A 14,388-nucleotide genomic window follows, 5' to 3' on the forward strand; every position below is an offset into this window, starting at 1 on the left:
CAATCTTTTTCTCTCGCTTTTTCCTCACAGCCACACTCAGTTGGACACCGCAACATTGTTTAATCCCTTTACAATGAAAATCTCTAAAGTTATTTTAATTTTTACAAAAATATCTTTAAAATACAGTGTCCTGAAAAATAGACGTTTCTTTTTTTGCTGAGTTTATTTCTGTAATACAGTGTTAATGTTACTTATAAAAAAATTGCTCAGCCCTGGAACTCAGTTGACTGATCATCCAAAAATGTATTTAAACAATTAAATAAATATAATCGTGCCACAGCTAGTTGACAATGATTTGAACTAAGGTCAAAGACAATTCTAGTGATATTATACACATTTCTAGCTGCAAGAAAGTGTGCCTGAAAAATGTTGCTTGATTTGGCTTAAATGTATATAATTTCTCCCACTAGGTACCAACAATACTGTGCCTCTGTTGCATCACATTTGACACCAGCTGCTTCAGGTCAGAGTGCCATTACATCATTTTTCCATGCTGGACACAAGGGATCTACGACACCAAACATCCACGTCAAAAGGCTATAAGTGATGCCCTTGTAAAAGATCTCATCATTAGCTGTTGCTTGCCTCTCTCCATAGTTGACAATGAGGATTTCAGGCACTTCCTTCATGTCCTGGACCCTCAGTATAGGCCTATAGCAAGATCCACTATCTCCTCTGTTACCATTCCTGGAATGGTAAAAGTTCAGAAGGAATGGATAAAGAGCCAGCTGGCAGAAGCATCAAGTGTTGCTGTTACTACAGACATTTGGAGTGATCGCAAGATGCGGTCATTCCTTGGAGTGACAGCACACACAGTGACTGAGGTAAACCATGTACTCAGCCTTCAGTCATATCTTCTTACCTGCGAAAGAGTTCATGGCAAACACCCCGGAGAAAAGATTGCAATGATGTTTGGAATGCTGTGCTGAAGAGTATCTGATTAAGAATAAGATCAACTTTGTCATCACTGACAATGCGTCCAACATGAGGAAGGCATTCCAGGCCCGATTTCTGTCAGACGAGGATGAGGCTGCAGAAGTTCATGATCCCAGGACATTCATGGAGCCGGAGGATGAAATCTGGCAAGACCTGACTCCAGAAGATCAAGAGGCAGTCAATGCCACTTTGGATGAGAACTGTAAGATGCAGAGACTGTCGTGCTTCACACATTCACTGCAGTTGGTCATAAAAGATGGTTTGAAAGAAGCCAGTGGGCTGTCAGGCACCCTAGCCAAGCTGTCCCGTGCAGCCAACCTCCTCCACAGTGGCACCTCATTTAAAGACTGCTTTGAAGCATACTTCGGTGATGCAACAATTCCAACAGCAAATGCTACGCGATGGAATTCCACTTTGAAGCAAATAAAGGCATATGTGAATTTTGACATACAAAAGCTAGCATATGTGTTGGACTTAGAGGGGCACAAAAGTCTAATCCTATCACAGTGAGAATATGCTCAGCTTAAAGAACTGATTGAAGTTCTCGATCCATTCTTAGAGGCAACCAACCTGACTCAGGGAGAGAAAACTGTCACTGTCAGTGTTGTTGTGCCCTGTGTCCTCACTCTGCACAGTCATCTGCAGGAAATAAGAGGAAGAGTCAGATACTGTGGGCCTCTGGTGAGAGCTCTGGAGAACTCCATAAAAGCAAGGTTCACAGAGATCTTCAGTGCAGTGATGATGCCGGGATGTGAGCCAGATGAAGGAAGAAGTCCCACCAAATTTCCTTTCACCATTGCCTACTTTTTAGCATCTGTGTTGGACCCAGCATTTGGTTTCCAGTGGCTAGAACATGATGTGCAGCTGGACAATAGCATTAAAGGGGAACTAAAGAGTCAAATAAAAGGTGAGAAATGTTTTTTCATGTTTACCTCTATGAGTTTTACGTCCACATTCAATATGTAAGCCCATTTAATAACATATTTATAACATATCTCTCCTGTCACCTCTTGTTTCAGAGTATATCAAAGCAGAAGGCGAGAAACAACAGTCAACATCATCATCAGCCACTGCAACTGGGCCAGGGGTAGGTGATGCTCCAGCATCTCCTCCTAAGGCCCCTCAGAAGAAGCTGAAAATGTTCTCACACTATCGGAAGACTCCCTCCTCCACTAACAACAAGCCATCTGTCCATGCTCAGTTGACTGCATATATTGACTTGATCGCCGAGCAGGACTCAGTCCCATGCTTTGGGTTTTGGCAGCAACACAAAGCCAAGTTCCCTGCACTCTATCAGCTTGCCACACAGGTATTCTGTATTCCTGCCACCAGTGCACCCATTGAAAGGGTATTTAGCCATGGAGGCATTTTGATGAGGCCTCACCGTGCAAGGTTGAGTAGTACCATGCTTTCAAATCTGATGCTTTTAAAATGCAACATGAAAATGCAGCATGATTAAAGATGCAATTTGTAAATTTTCTACGGTAGGGGTCTCTCAATATGTGAGATACATGAAAGACATGCTTTTGATGGCATCGTAAAGTTGTAAAGCGTGTTGCAAAGTGTATATGTCAAATCAGTAAATAAACTCTCTTTGCAATCGTGACAGTGGTGTCATTTTTGTTTAATGTAGAACCTCTTTTATAAATTTGATCAGCTCTTTAAAGGTGCCAGAGTGGAGACATGTAGGCACTGGGGGCTCGAGACTCGACTTGGACTCGAACACGGGACTCGAGACTCGACTCGGACTCGAACTCAGGTAATGGTGACTCGACTTGGACTCGACTCGGACTCTTCTTTGGTGACTCGGACTTGGACTTGGACTCGAACACTGGGACTCGAGACTCAACTCGGACTCGACAGTTGGTGACTCGACTACAACACTGCCACAGGCCAGAGGCTCCTGGACATTAGGGATGGGTTTTCCCTCAATGTGCAGGTGCCATCGACGGGTCGCACATCCCGATAACGGCTCCACAAAACAACGGCAAGGACTATTTTAATCGTTTAAAAGGACATTGTTCCATAATCCTGCAAGCTGTTGTAGATTATCAGTCACAGTAAGTAACCATTAACATTTTTATTTATTTATTACAAATTTTGCTAATGTACAAAGTCCTTACATGGACATAAACCACTTTGGACAAGATTTTTTTTTACATTAAGTATATTATATATTTGTATAGTTTATGTCTAATTAGCAATCTCCATTAGGTTCACCAATATCAATGTCGGTTGGGCAGGCAGTGTTCATGATGCCAGAGTTCTCTGCAATTCAGAGATCTTTGACCTGGCAGAGAGAGGTGCTCTTTTTCCAGAGGTAAAAACATGATCATTCATTGTTGTCCTAAGAATAACAGAAAAGCTATCTGTCACATGTCTGTCCTGTTTTGTGCTGCACATGGGTGTTTGTTGTTTTGTGCCATGTGCTCTCCTGTCTATTGTCTAGCCCCTCCCATCTTGTTATCTAATTATTGGTTAATTTGTCCCACCTGTCTTTCTCATTTCCCTCCTTTGTTAATTCCCCTATTTAGCCTCCCTGTGTTTGTAGTCCTGTGCTGGTTCGTTGTCCGAGTTACCTGTCCTCGATGTTCCTGTCTGTTGGATAACTGAGTTCTGAGTTTTTGTACTTCGTCTGTGTTTGTTTATTAAATCTCCTCTGCACTTGAATCCTCGTGTCTCGTTTAGTGTTCCGTGACAGAACGAACCAGCCCTATGTGGATTCAGCGGAGCGAGATTTTTTCTCCAGAGGAGGATAAGGGAAATTCCATTTCCCTATTTGAGTATTTCTCCAGATGCGCTCAAAGGACTTTGGAGGAGGAGAGCACCATGTCAGATGGTGATCAGATCGGAGAAGGTGGTCCGGTGGTCCGGAAACGGAGGAGGAGAAGGAAGACCTCCTCTGTGACTATTCCGGTGGTCCCAGTTCCGGTGGTCCCAGTTCCGGTGGTCCCGAGTCCGGTGGTCCCAGTTCCGGTGGTCCCGAAACACAGGAGGAGGAGAAAGGTTCCCTCCGTAATTGTTCCGGTGGTCCCAGTGTCGGTGGTCCCGAGTCCGGTGGCCCCGAATCCGGTGGTCTCAGTTCCGGTGGTCCCAGTGCCGGTGGTCCCAGTGCCGGTGGTCCAGAGTCCGGTAGCTCCAAAACACAGGAGGAGGAGAAAGGCTCCCTCTGTAACTGTTCACGTCACGTCTGCCCAGCCAGAGACTGTTCACGTCACGTCTGCCCAGCCAGAGACTGTTCACGTCACGTCTGCCCAGCCAGAAACTGTTCACGTCACGTCTGCCCAGCCAGAGACTGTTCACGTCACATCTGCCCAGCCAGAGACTAATCACGTCACGTTTGCCGAGCCTGTGTCTTCGGACAAGATGGCCACCGCCGAGTCTGTGTTTCCGGACAGGATGGCCGCCGCCGAGCCTGTGTTTCAGGGCAAGATGGTAGCCGCTGAGCCTGTGTCTCCGGACAAGATGGCCGTCGTCGAGCCTGTGTCTTCGGACAAGATGGCCGCTGCCGAGCCTGTGTCTCCGGACAAGATGACCGCTGGGCCGGTGCCTGTGTCTCCGGACAAGATGGCCGTCGTCGAGTCTGTGTCTTCGGACAAGATGGCCGCTGCCGAGCCTGTGTCTCCGGACAAGATGACCGCTGGGCCGGTGCCTGTGTCTGTTCCTGAGTCTGTTCCTGAGCCGGTGCCTGTGTCTGTTCCTGAGCCGGTGCCTGTGTCTGTTCCTGAGCCGGTGGTGTCTGTTCCAGTGCCTGAGCCGTTGGTGCCAGTTCCAGTGCCTGAGCCGTTGGTGCCAGTTCCAGTGCCTGAGCCGTTGGTGCCAGTTCCAGTGCCTGAGCCGGTGGTGCCAGTTCCAGTGCCTGAGTCGGTGGTGCCAGTTCCAGTGCCAGTTCCAGTGCCTGAGCCGTTGGAGCCAGTTCCAGTGCCTGAGCCGTTGGTGCCAGTTCCAGTGCCTGAGTCGGTGGTGCCAGTTCCAGTGCCTGAGCCGTTGGTGCCAGTTCCAGTGCCTGAGCCGTTGGTGCCAGTTCCAGTGCCTGAGTCGGTGGTGCCAGTTCCAGTGCCAGTGCCTGAGCCGTTGGTGCCAGTTCCAGTGCCTGAGCCGTTGGTGCCAGTTCCAGTGCCTGAGCCGGTGGTGCCAGTTCCAGTGCCAGTTCCAGTGCCTGAGCCGGTGGTGCCAGTTCCAGTGCCTGAGTCGGTGGTGCCAGTGTTGGTGCCAGTTCCAGTGCCTGAGCCGTTGGTGCCAGTTCCAGTGCCTGAGCCGGTGGTATCTGTTCCAGTTCCTGAGCCCTGGCCACCCGAGGGAAAGTCTCCGCCCTGGCCGCCCGAGGGAAAGTCTCAGCCCTGGCCGCCCGAGGGAAAGTCTCCGCCCTGGCCGCCCGAGGGAAAGTCTCCGCCCTGGCCGCCCGAGGGAGAGTCTCCGCCCTGGCCGTCCGAGGGAAAGTCTCCGCCCTGGCCGCCCGAGGGAGAATCTCCGCCCTGGCCGCCAGATGGACTGACATTTTCGCCATGGCCTCCCGAACTCTGTGGTCCGCCCTGGACTCCCGAACTTTGTGTCCCGCCCTGGACTCCTGAACTTTGTGGGCTTCCCTGGATTTCTGAACTGTCCATTCCCCTTGCCCCGCCCTGGTCTGTCCCTCCCGTCCCGCCCTGGTCTGTCCCTCCCGTCCCGTCCGGGTCTTGTGGAGCGTCTGGTAGCCGCTCCTTAAGGAGGGGGTAATGTCACATGTCTGTCCTGTTTTGTGCTGCACATGGGTGTTTGTTGTTTTGTGCCATGTGCTCTCCTGTCTATTGTCTAGCCCCTCCCATCTTGTTATCTAATTATTGGTTAATTTGTCCCACCTGTCTTTCTCGTTTCCCTCCTTTGTTAATTCCCCTATTTAGCCTCCCTGTGTTTGTAGTCCTGTGCTGGTTCGTTGTCCGAGTTACCTGTCCACTATGTTCCTGTCTGTTGGATACCTGAGTTCTGAGTTTTTGTACTTCGTCTGTGTTTGTTTATTAAATCTCCTCTGCACTTGAATCCTCGTGTCTCGTTTAGTGTTCCGTGACACTATCAAAATAGGTTGTCTATAAAAATGTTACAGTAAAGATGAGAAAAATGTGTGAATTTGTAAAAGCAGCCTTTAGTATCATTATTAGTAATAAAAAAATATAGGTAGTATGTGTTTATTACACCAAGATATACATTTCTGTTATCACCATACTTCATTTTATGGACAAATTACTTGCAAATGAGAAAAACATAAGCAATTAATATATACACTCTCCTAAAGGATTATTAGGAACACCTGTTCAATTTCTCATTAATGCAATTATCTAATCAACCAATCACATGGCAGTTGCTTCAATGCATTTAGGGGTGTGGTCCTGGTCAAGACAATCTCCTGAACTCCAAACTGAATGTCAGAATGGGAAAGGTGATTTAAGCAATTTTGAGCGTGGCATGGTTGTTGGTGCCAGACGGGCCGGTCTGAGTATTTCACAATCTGCTCAGTTACTGGGATTTTCACGCACAACCATTTCTAGGGTTTACAAAGAATGGCGTGAAAAGGGAAAAACATCCAGTATGCGGCAGTCCTGTGGGCGAAAATGCCTTGTTGATGCTAGAGGTCAGAGGAGAATGGGCCGACTGATTCAAGCTGATAGAAGAGCAACTTTGACTGAAATAACCACTCGTTACAACCGAGGTATGCAGCAAAGCATTTGTGAAGCCACAACACGCACAACCTTGAGGCGGATGGGCTACAACAGCAGAAGACCCCACCGGGTACCACTCATCTCCACTACAAATAGGAAAAAGAGGCTACAATTTGCACGAGCTCACCAAAATTAGACAGTTGAAGACTGGAAAAATGTTGCCTGGTCTGATGAGTCTCGATTTCTGTTGAGACATTCAGATGGTAGAGTCAGAATTTGGCGTAAACAGAATGAGAACATGGATCCATCATGCCTTGTTACCACTGTGCAGGCTGGTGGTGGTGGTGGTGTAATGGTGTGGGGATGTTTTCTTGGCACACTTTAGGCCCCTTAGTGCCAATTGGGCATCGTTTAAATGCCACGGCCTACCTGAGCATTGTTTCTGACCATGTCCATCCCTTTATGACCACCATGTACCCATCCTCTGATGGCTACTTCCAGCAGGATAATGCACCATGTCACAAAGCTCGAATCATTTCAAATTGGTTTCTTGAACATGACAATGAGTTCACTGTACTAAAATTGCCCCCACAGTCACCAGATCTCAACCCAATAGAGCATCTTTGGGATGTGGTGGAACAGGAGCTTCGTGCCCTGGATGTGCATCCCACAAATCTCCATCAACTGCAAGATGCTATCCTATATATGGGCCAACATTTCTAAAGAATGCTTTCAGCACCTTGTTGAATCAATGCCACGTAGAATTAAGGCAGTTCTGAAGGCGAAAGGGGGTCAAACACAGTATTAGTATGGTGTTCCTAATAATCCTTTAGGTGAGTGTATAATATGCAAGCAATGCCACAATAATAATTTATCACAATTGATTTCTCTTTATACAGCTTACACGCAACATTGGAGGCATTGAGGTGCCGATCACAGTCCTGGGGGATGCAGCCTACCCGCTCATGTCTTGGCTGATGAAGCCGTACAGTGACCATGGCCAGTTGACTGTGGAACAGCAACATTTTAACTACCGCCTAAGCAGAGCACGAATGACGGTAGAGTGTGCATTCGGGAGGCTGAAGGGCCGGTGGAGGTGCCTCCTCAAGCAGTCTGAGCTTCAACTGAAAAGAATGCCAGTGGTCATCACAGCATGCTGCATTCTGCATAATCTGTGCGAGCGGAATGGAGAACATTTTGACAACGAGTGGCTACAGGGCGTTAGTGAGCCTGGCACTCAAGAAGAGACCCAGGAGATGGCACCTGTTCTACGGCACCAAGAAACACAACCCCATAAAATTCGCATTGCTTTGACCAGTTTTTTCTCTGAGCAGGGACAACAGTAGCAGCAATCACCTTTGCATTTGTAACATGTTCACTGAAATCAAGATGCAGCTCATCTATTTCTAAACATTTATTTTTCTGTTTTCTACCAAGTTCTGTGTTTGTGAGTGTTAAAAACCAAACTGAAGATGGTGGACATTTGAAACTTTTATTTATTTTTTAACAAAAAAAGGCATATGTGCCTGGCTGTATCAAGTTAAGTAAATAGCAGCATAAACCAGACTTTAATAATTTACAAATGCAATATTTGAAAATAAAGTGCAACACCCAAAGGCAAAATTATTTGTTGTGTTTAACAAGAAACATCTTATAACTCAACCTGTACATGAAGAGAAGAGTAACACAATACCCAAAAGCTCTAGTGTCAAAGGTTAAACTCCACTGAAGAGGTCACAATTGAGTACAAAGGTAAACAGAAATGCCTTTGGCACTGTTGCCAGGTTCTGCTGTGACCGTGTTCTCTCATTTTTTGCGATAAGTCTTCATATATTGCTTTGTTCCTATAAGTTCTTGATAAATTTTGCTGCACGCTTTCGTCACTCCATAAAGAAATAAGTGTCCGAGTTTCGCCGCTGCTCCATCCCTGAGTATTATCCATGTTTGTTTCTGCTTCTGGCGCGGCTAAAGCGCGTGACGTACTTCCGTTTGGGAGGAGAGAAGCGCTGACGTATGTGGTTTGAACAACCAGATGCATTTACATTTGTCTAGTTTCGTCTGGAATGCGGCCCAGACCACATCCTGAAGTGGTTTGAGCGATCGGATTCAAATCTGTCTCAAATGCGTTTCGGAGGGCATTTACACCAGGGGCCTGTACCATGAAGCCGGATTAGGTGGCTAGCCAGCTATGTTTCAGCTTAGTTTCCGCCAACCCTGGGTTTTAGGTACTATGAAAGTAGCTTGGCTTTAATCGGTGTTTGTTGCCATGGTATCTTACGCTGCACGGCTAACCTGCTCCGGGGCAGGTTATGTTCTGGATTCAAGATCTCAGACTGAAGTTTGACCAATCAGCTGAGAGCAAAGAAACATATAGGTGACGTAACTTATTCCAAGTGTCTGTTGCAATGACTTCACATTTTCTTCCAAATCCGGTGGATATCTCAGCTTAAATTGTTTGACGAGCACTTCATAGAGAAAGAGTTTTTAGCCAGACAAAATCCTCTTGCCTTAACTGATAGTTACTTGTATGAAAGATACAGATTTTCCGCGGAAGGAATGTCTTATCTTTGCGAACTTCTTGAGCCGCACATAAAGAATTTAACACGTCGAATTCATGCACTTACTGTACCGCAAATATTGCGTTGCGTTTTTTTTTTTTTTGCAAGTGGTACATACTTGCACGGTGGGTGACGCACAGAAGCTAGGGGAAAACATATGTTTGTCAAACCATTCGCAAGGTGGTCCTCGCCCTGCAGGAGTACATGAAAAGTTTCATTAATAGTGTTCCCCGGACATTTATCGACCATGTCCATAAAAGAGGGCTTTTATAAAATTGCCAGTAAGATATATTGATAGGGTGACATCACATGAACACTTTTTTTTTTTTCAAAAAGCAAATTTCACAAATGTACTAGGCTATACAATAATACATGTTAAGAATTATTTTAAATCTTTTTTATTATTCTTCTGTTAATCTTATGATGGGATTCCCAAGTCATTGCAACATGTATGCAGTCTATTGCTCCAGTCTCCACTGCTCTAGGGGAACATGAGGCAGATTATGTTAATAGGAAGTCCTATCACAGCCATAATGTTCAGGTAGAGATATGTTAGATGATTATTTTCTGTGAGATGAATCTTTAAATTAATAGTAACATTAACAGTTATAATAATGATCTACTAAACATTTCATCTGCAGACGACTTGTGGTCATGAACATATGATCAAGTTTGTATGCCAAATGGCCTGGCTCAGTGCTTGACTCAAATTTTCCGTTAGTCTGTGTTGTGTCAGCACTTTGAGGAAAGCAAGTTAAATTTGGTTCAGTACAAAACACTGTTAATTTGAACTGAGATAGAAAAACCTACACAATAACCCCATATCATGACCCTCAGATAGGGCCACAACACCGCTTCAATGTGGCCCTCAAACAAGAGTGAAGATAAAGATGACCTTTGGCCTCCTAAAGGCACATTAACTGTGTTCGGCCCTTAAGAGTCACCAGAGCAGGCATCACAGATAGTGGCGCAATGTGCCATTCTGCACAATATAGCCACCAGTAGAAAGGAGCGAGAAACACCACAAAACCAGCTTCTCCCCGATGAAACTGACCCGATCACACTTGACCACCCAGCTGGTGCAGATGTAGATGCAATCACCATACAATATTACACTTAATAAAAGCACATTGAAACTGCACATAGGTCTCAAACTGTTTTATTGGTTTTGTGGGATGAGAGGGAGAAAGAGAGCAAGAGAAAGTTGCATTAATAAATATTCATACTAAAGTGTTACTAGATAGATAGATAGATAGATAGATAGATAGACTATATAACTATATACATACTGAGATCAGTTTTATCCAGCTGTTTGATTTTGTTTGGAGCCTCCTCAGCTCACAGTCAGCTCCTTTAGTGTGCAGTCTAGTTCAAGACTCCTTTAGTGTGCAGTCTAGTTCAAGACCCCTTTAGTGTGCAGTCTAGTTCAAGACCCCTTTAGTGTGCAGTCTAGTTCAAGACTCCTTTTGTACAGGGCCCTGACTGAGTCTGTTTCCACCTGAAACATAATTCCACCACAAATATGAACATTACAAGTTTTCTGGAGGCTCATCAAAATCACAAAAAGTTCCTTGACTTCCTACAAACACAGGACTGACTGTAATTTATGTCAAGGGTTTGAAATCCTTACCTTGTTCACATTTCTTCTGAAGCCCATTGAGGTGGAGGCCTCAGTTTCTGGGGCAGGTTGTGAAAAATCCTACAATAAAAGATATGTGTAAGGGCCAGTCGCTTTTTTATGCCACACATTGAAATGTTTTCCATAATAAAAAGCCCAGTGCATTCACATCAGCAACTGTCTCAGAAGACACAGACAGAGTGTCTTCATTTCCTCCACCCTAATAAATAAAAATAGGCCAATGTAAAGCATAACTGTTGTAAAGCTGGTTATGTTTGGTGTTCTGTCTGCTGCATACTGACCTCTGTGTGGGAGACTGTGTGTGTGTGTGCTGGCTTCAACAGGGACACTGTATTTCCCTCTACTGCAGAAGAGTCAGCCATATTTAAAACTTAAAAAAGTATTCATGTATTGCACACGTACCCAGTGTTACTTGCTCAGAGGAGCCAGCACCAGGGTCAGATTGTACAGCACCTGTAATTCCATCCATAATCGGCCGTCCCTTATTGCCTACTCAGAGCCAACTCCTCCACCAGTGTATTCTGGTTTTCTGAATTTAACTCTTTATTTCTGTTTGCTGCAAACAAGTGTTTGTGATAAAATGTTCACAAAAATAATAAAAGGTTGTGGTAAATACTCACCACTTTGAATTATATTTTTATATTTTGTCTTTATCTGCTGCCAAGAACATTTGGAGTTTGGGTTGCATCTAAAAATCAATGAATATTAATCTTTCTTAGTAGCCTACATACATGCTCATTTTTTATATATTACAAAAATAGGCTATAGGCTATATTACACATAGGCTACACATACATATAGGCTATACATACATACTTTTACATAAATATAGAACGTATTTGTTTAACTTACGCATTAACAATCAGTAATCTTTCTCCAACAGTCTTCTCTTGCTTTGGCCGCAGAGAACGTATTGTTTCGAGCTTGAAATACATATTTAAATTCATTGTAATTATGAATGATTATCTCTTGCTCCTCCGCGGAAAAATCGCGACCCGCGATTGGTTGTTCAGTGTCGACGTCACTCTTTTATGTGCACGCGCGCGTGGAGTAATCATAGCTTAAGGATCAAAGCCTGAGTTGACAGAGAAAGTTGATGAGCTGCATCATGGTACCAATAAAGCCTGATTGCATCGGTTTGGTTTTGTCAACTCAAAACTAATCCTGTAACCCCGAGTTTGTTCAGCTACCTTCATGGTACAGGCCCCTGGTCTTTTCCAGATCGGATAGCTATCCGATCACAGAAAACGCATGAAGTGGCCAGGTGTAAACAGCCCCTTTCTTTCTTACGTAAGAGTAGGGGGAAATATGGATCTGAGCGTTTGGAGAGATTGTTAATTATGAGGATTATAAAAAAAGTATTGGATGGATTTTTATAATTATAGGCTAGTTGTTTACACACACTGTAGACACTCGTCTGTGTTCAAACACCTTATAAAAATGAATTTAGCATAATAGGTCCTCTTTAAAAGTCCCCCATAAATTATCTTTGAATGTTGTTTATATGTCTATGTGGTGTTTTTGATATGCTTTAAGACTAACCATGTGTAAATTCATAAATCAACGCCATTGGTTCACTGCAGTTTTAAGGAGAAAATACTCAGCAAAGACAGTCTCAAAAACGCGGTTTGAAATCGCTGGTGTTTCTGACGTCACAAACGTCCCTGTAACCAATCAGATCAACGTGTGATCGTCAACGAGTGGATCTCTGAGCTGAGTGAGTGAGTGGAGGCGGGGCTCATTTGCATATTCATAGAACCGCATATACTAAATGAGGCAAGAGTGTAGAGTTACATTCAAAATATTTTAAGGCATGAAGACATTTTTTTCAAGGACAAAACGTTTAAATATGATCAAAGATTGGTTTAAAGGGATACAATTATTGACTACAGGGGGACTTTAAGACTTTCTAATTCACACTGCGACGACAACTGATATTTTCATTGTGATCAGTGTGTTACCCGTCGGCACTTGTTTTCACCACTGAACATCTCCAGTCTGCAATTGTCAGGTTGTGTAATATCTGACAAATGACATACTGTGATTGTCTGCATTGGTCGGCGTCTGTCAGTGCAGTATTAATAAGCCTTCACACTACAGCAACAAACACTCACTTGCAACACAATTTTCAACCTATAGTTGAAAGCGCCACTTTCTTATAGGATAAGGCCATGCAGTCTCATAAATAATTGTGATTTACCAACATGTCAATCTATGTACTGTCACTGTCTTTCTTCAAACCCTTTGCCATCTGCCTGCGCCTTAAAAAAGATCCCCTCATCTGAGTCCTGGGCCCGGTTGCATAAATCTATTTAAGACTAGTCTTACAAGTTAGTCGTCTAATTTTTTTGCTTCGCGTCGTGCCTTCAGCCGTGACTTATTCACGATACAGCACAGCCGCTCGTACCTTATTGCTTACTTAAACACTGTTAATCTGTTTTTAACTTAAAAACATTATTGTCAGGAATAGTAGAGGGTCAACTAACTAGCTGTGAGATTGTAAGCATAGCATTACCTTACCTTTGTGTTGTTTGGTCCTGGCTTGGCTCTCCCTCTCCGCGGGGATTCCCCAAAACATTGTAGATATAATTTCCATTGTCCTTTTCAATTTAGGAGTTGGTCCTCCCCCTGTTGCTGGGTGTTTTCGCTTGAATATTTCCTTTTTTGCCTCTTGAACCATATTTTTTAAACCGTTTCTGAACATCTTTGATGAACAGTTGATGCTGTTAACTTTTTCAGTTATTGTGGTCCAAACCTTTTTTTTTTTTTGCTATTCGCGTTGTAATCACTACATTTGTTCATTAGTCGATTTGGCAGCATTGTATTCCTCTAATATACAAATGTTTTCAGCGAAGGAAATCTGTGGTCCTCTGGCGACTCTGGTGCGCAGTAGGTTTATTCTGCAATGCACATCTTGAGGGATTCGTGAGTATGCACAATCATAAGATGAACTGCTGATGATCATGGCAAAGAATTCGTTAAATTGTATTACTGTCTAAGTAATTGCATGCTTCCGTGCTTTTTATCATTTCTAAGCTCCTCGCCATCGACACCCTCAGACAAAACAAGATAATTGAATATGTCAGCATATGTGACTGCTGGCCATTGTTTCATATCATAAATCCAGGAGGTGGCGCTTGTCAACTTCGTAGGATGAGAGACAGACAAAGTTACATTGTTTACGGTCTTCGTTAAATAGTCTTGCCCATGCTGCCACCGCAAACTAGTGTTGCCATTGCTTGTTGCCATTAAAGACATTAAAATGAAGTAAAACAGATTACAACCTTCGTTTCAGAGTCAAGCGTCAAGCTGTGAACCGGAAGTTTTGAGCATCCTGCCTACGTGTACGTGCAAAGCATAACGGGTAGTTTCGCGTCCCGAGAAAAAGGTGAATATGATAGAATTGTCTGTTTTATGTAACAGGGGTTCCCCACAAACAACCAGTTATAGCTCAACCTGAAGGGTGTCTGTAGTATTTGTATTTATATGACATTAAATTTCCAAACAAAGAACTGCAATCTGTGTATATTTAGTGTTCACAGAATGATGTTGAGAGCATACCTTGTGAATAATAAAATATGTTTCTATTGAAGGAGCTGAGATATGACGCTTCATATGCACC

Source organism: Squalius cephalus (genome assembly GCF_949319135.1).
Source record: "Squalius cephalus genome assembly, chromosome: 7".
Classification (NCBI taxonomy): domain Eukaryota; kingdom Metazoa; phylum Chordata; class Actinopteri; order Cypriniformes; family Leuciscidae; genus Squalius; species Squalius cephalus.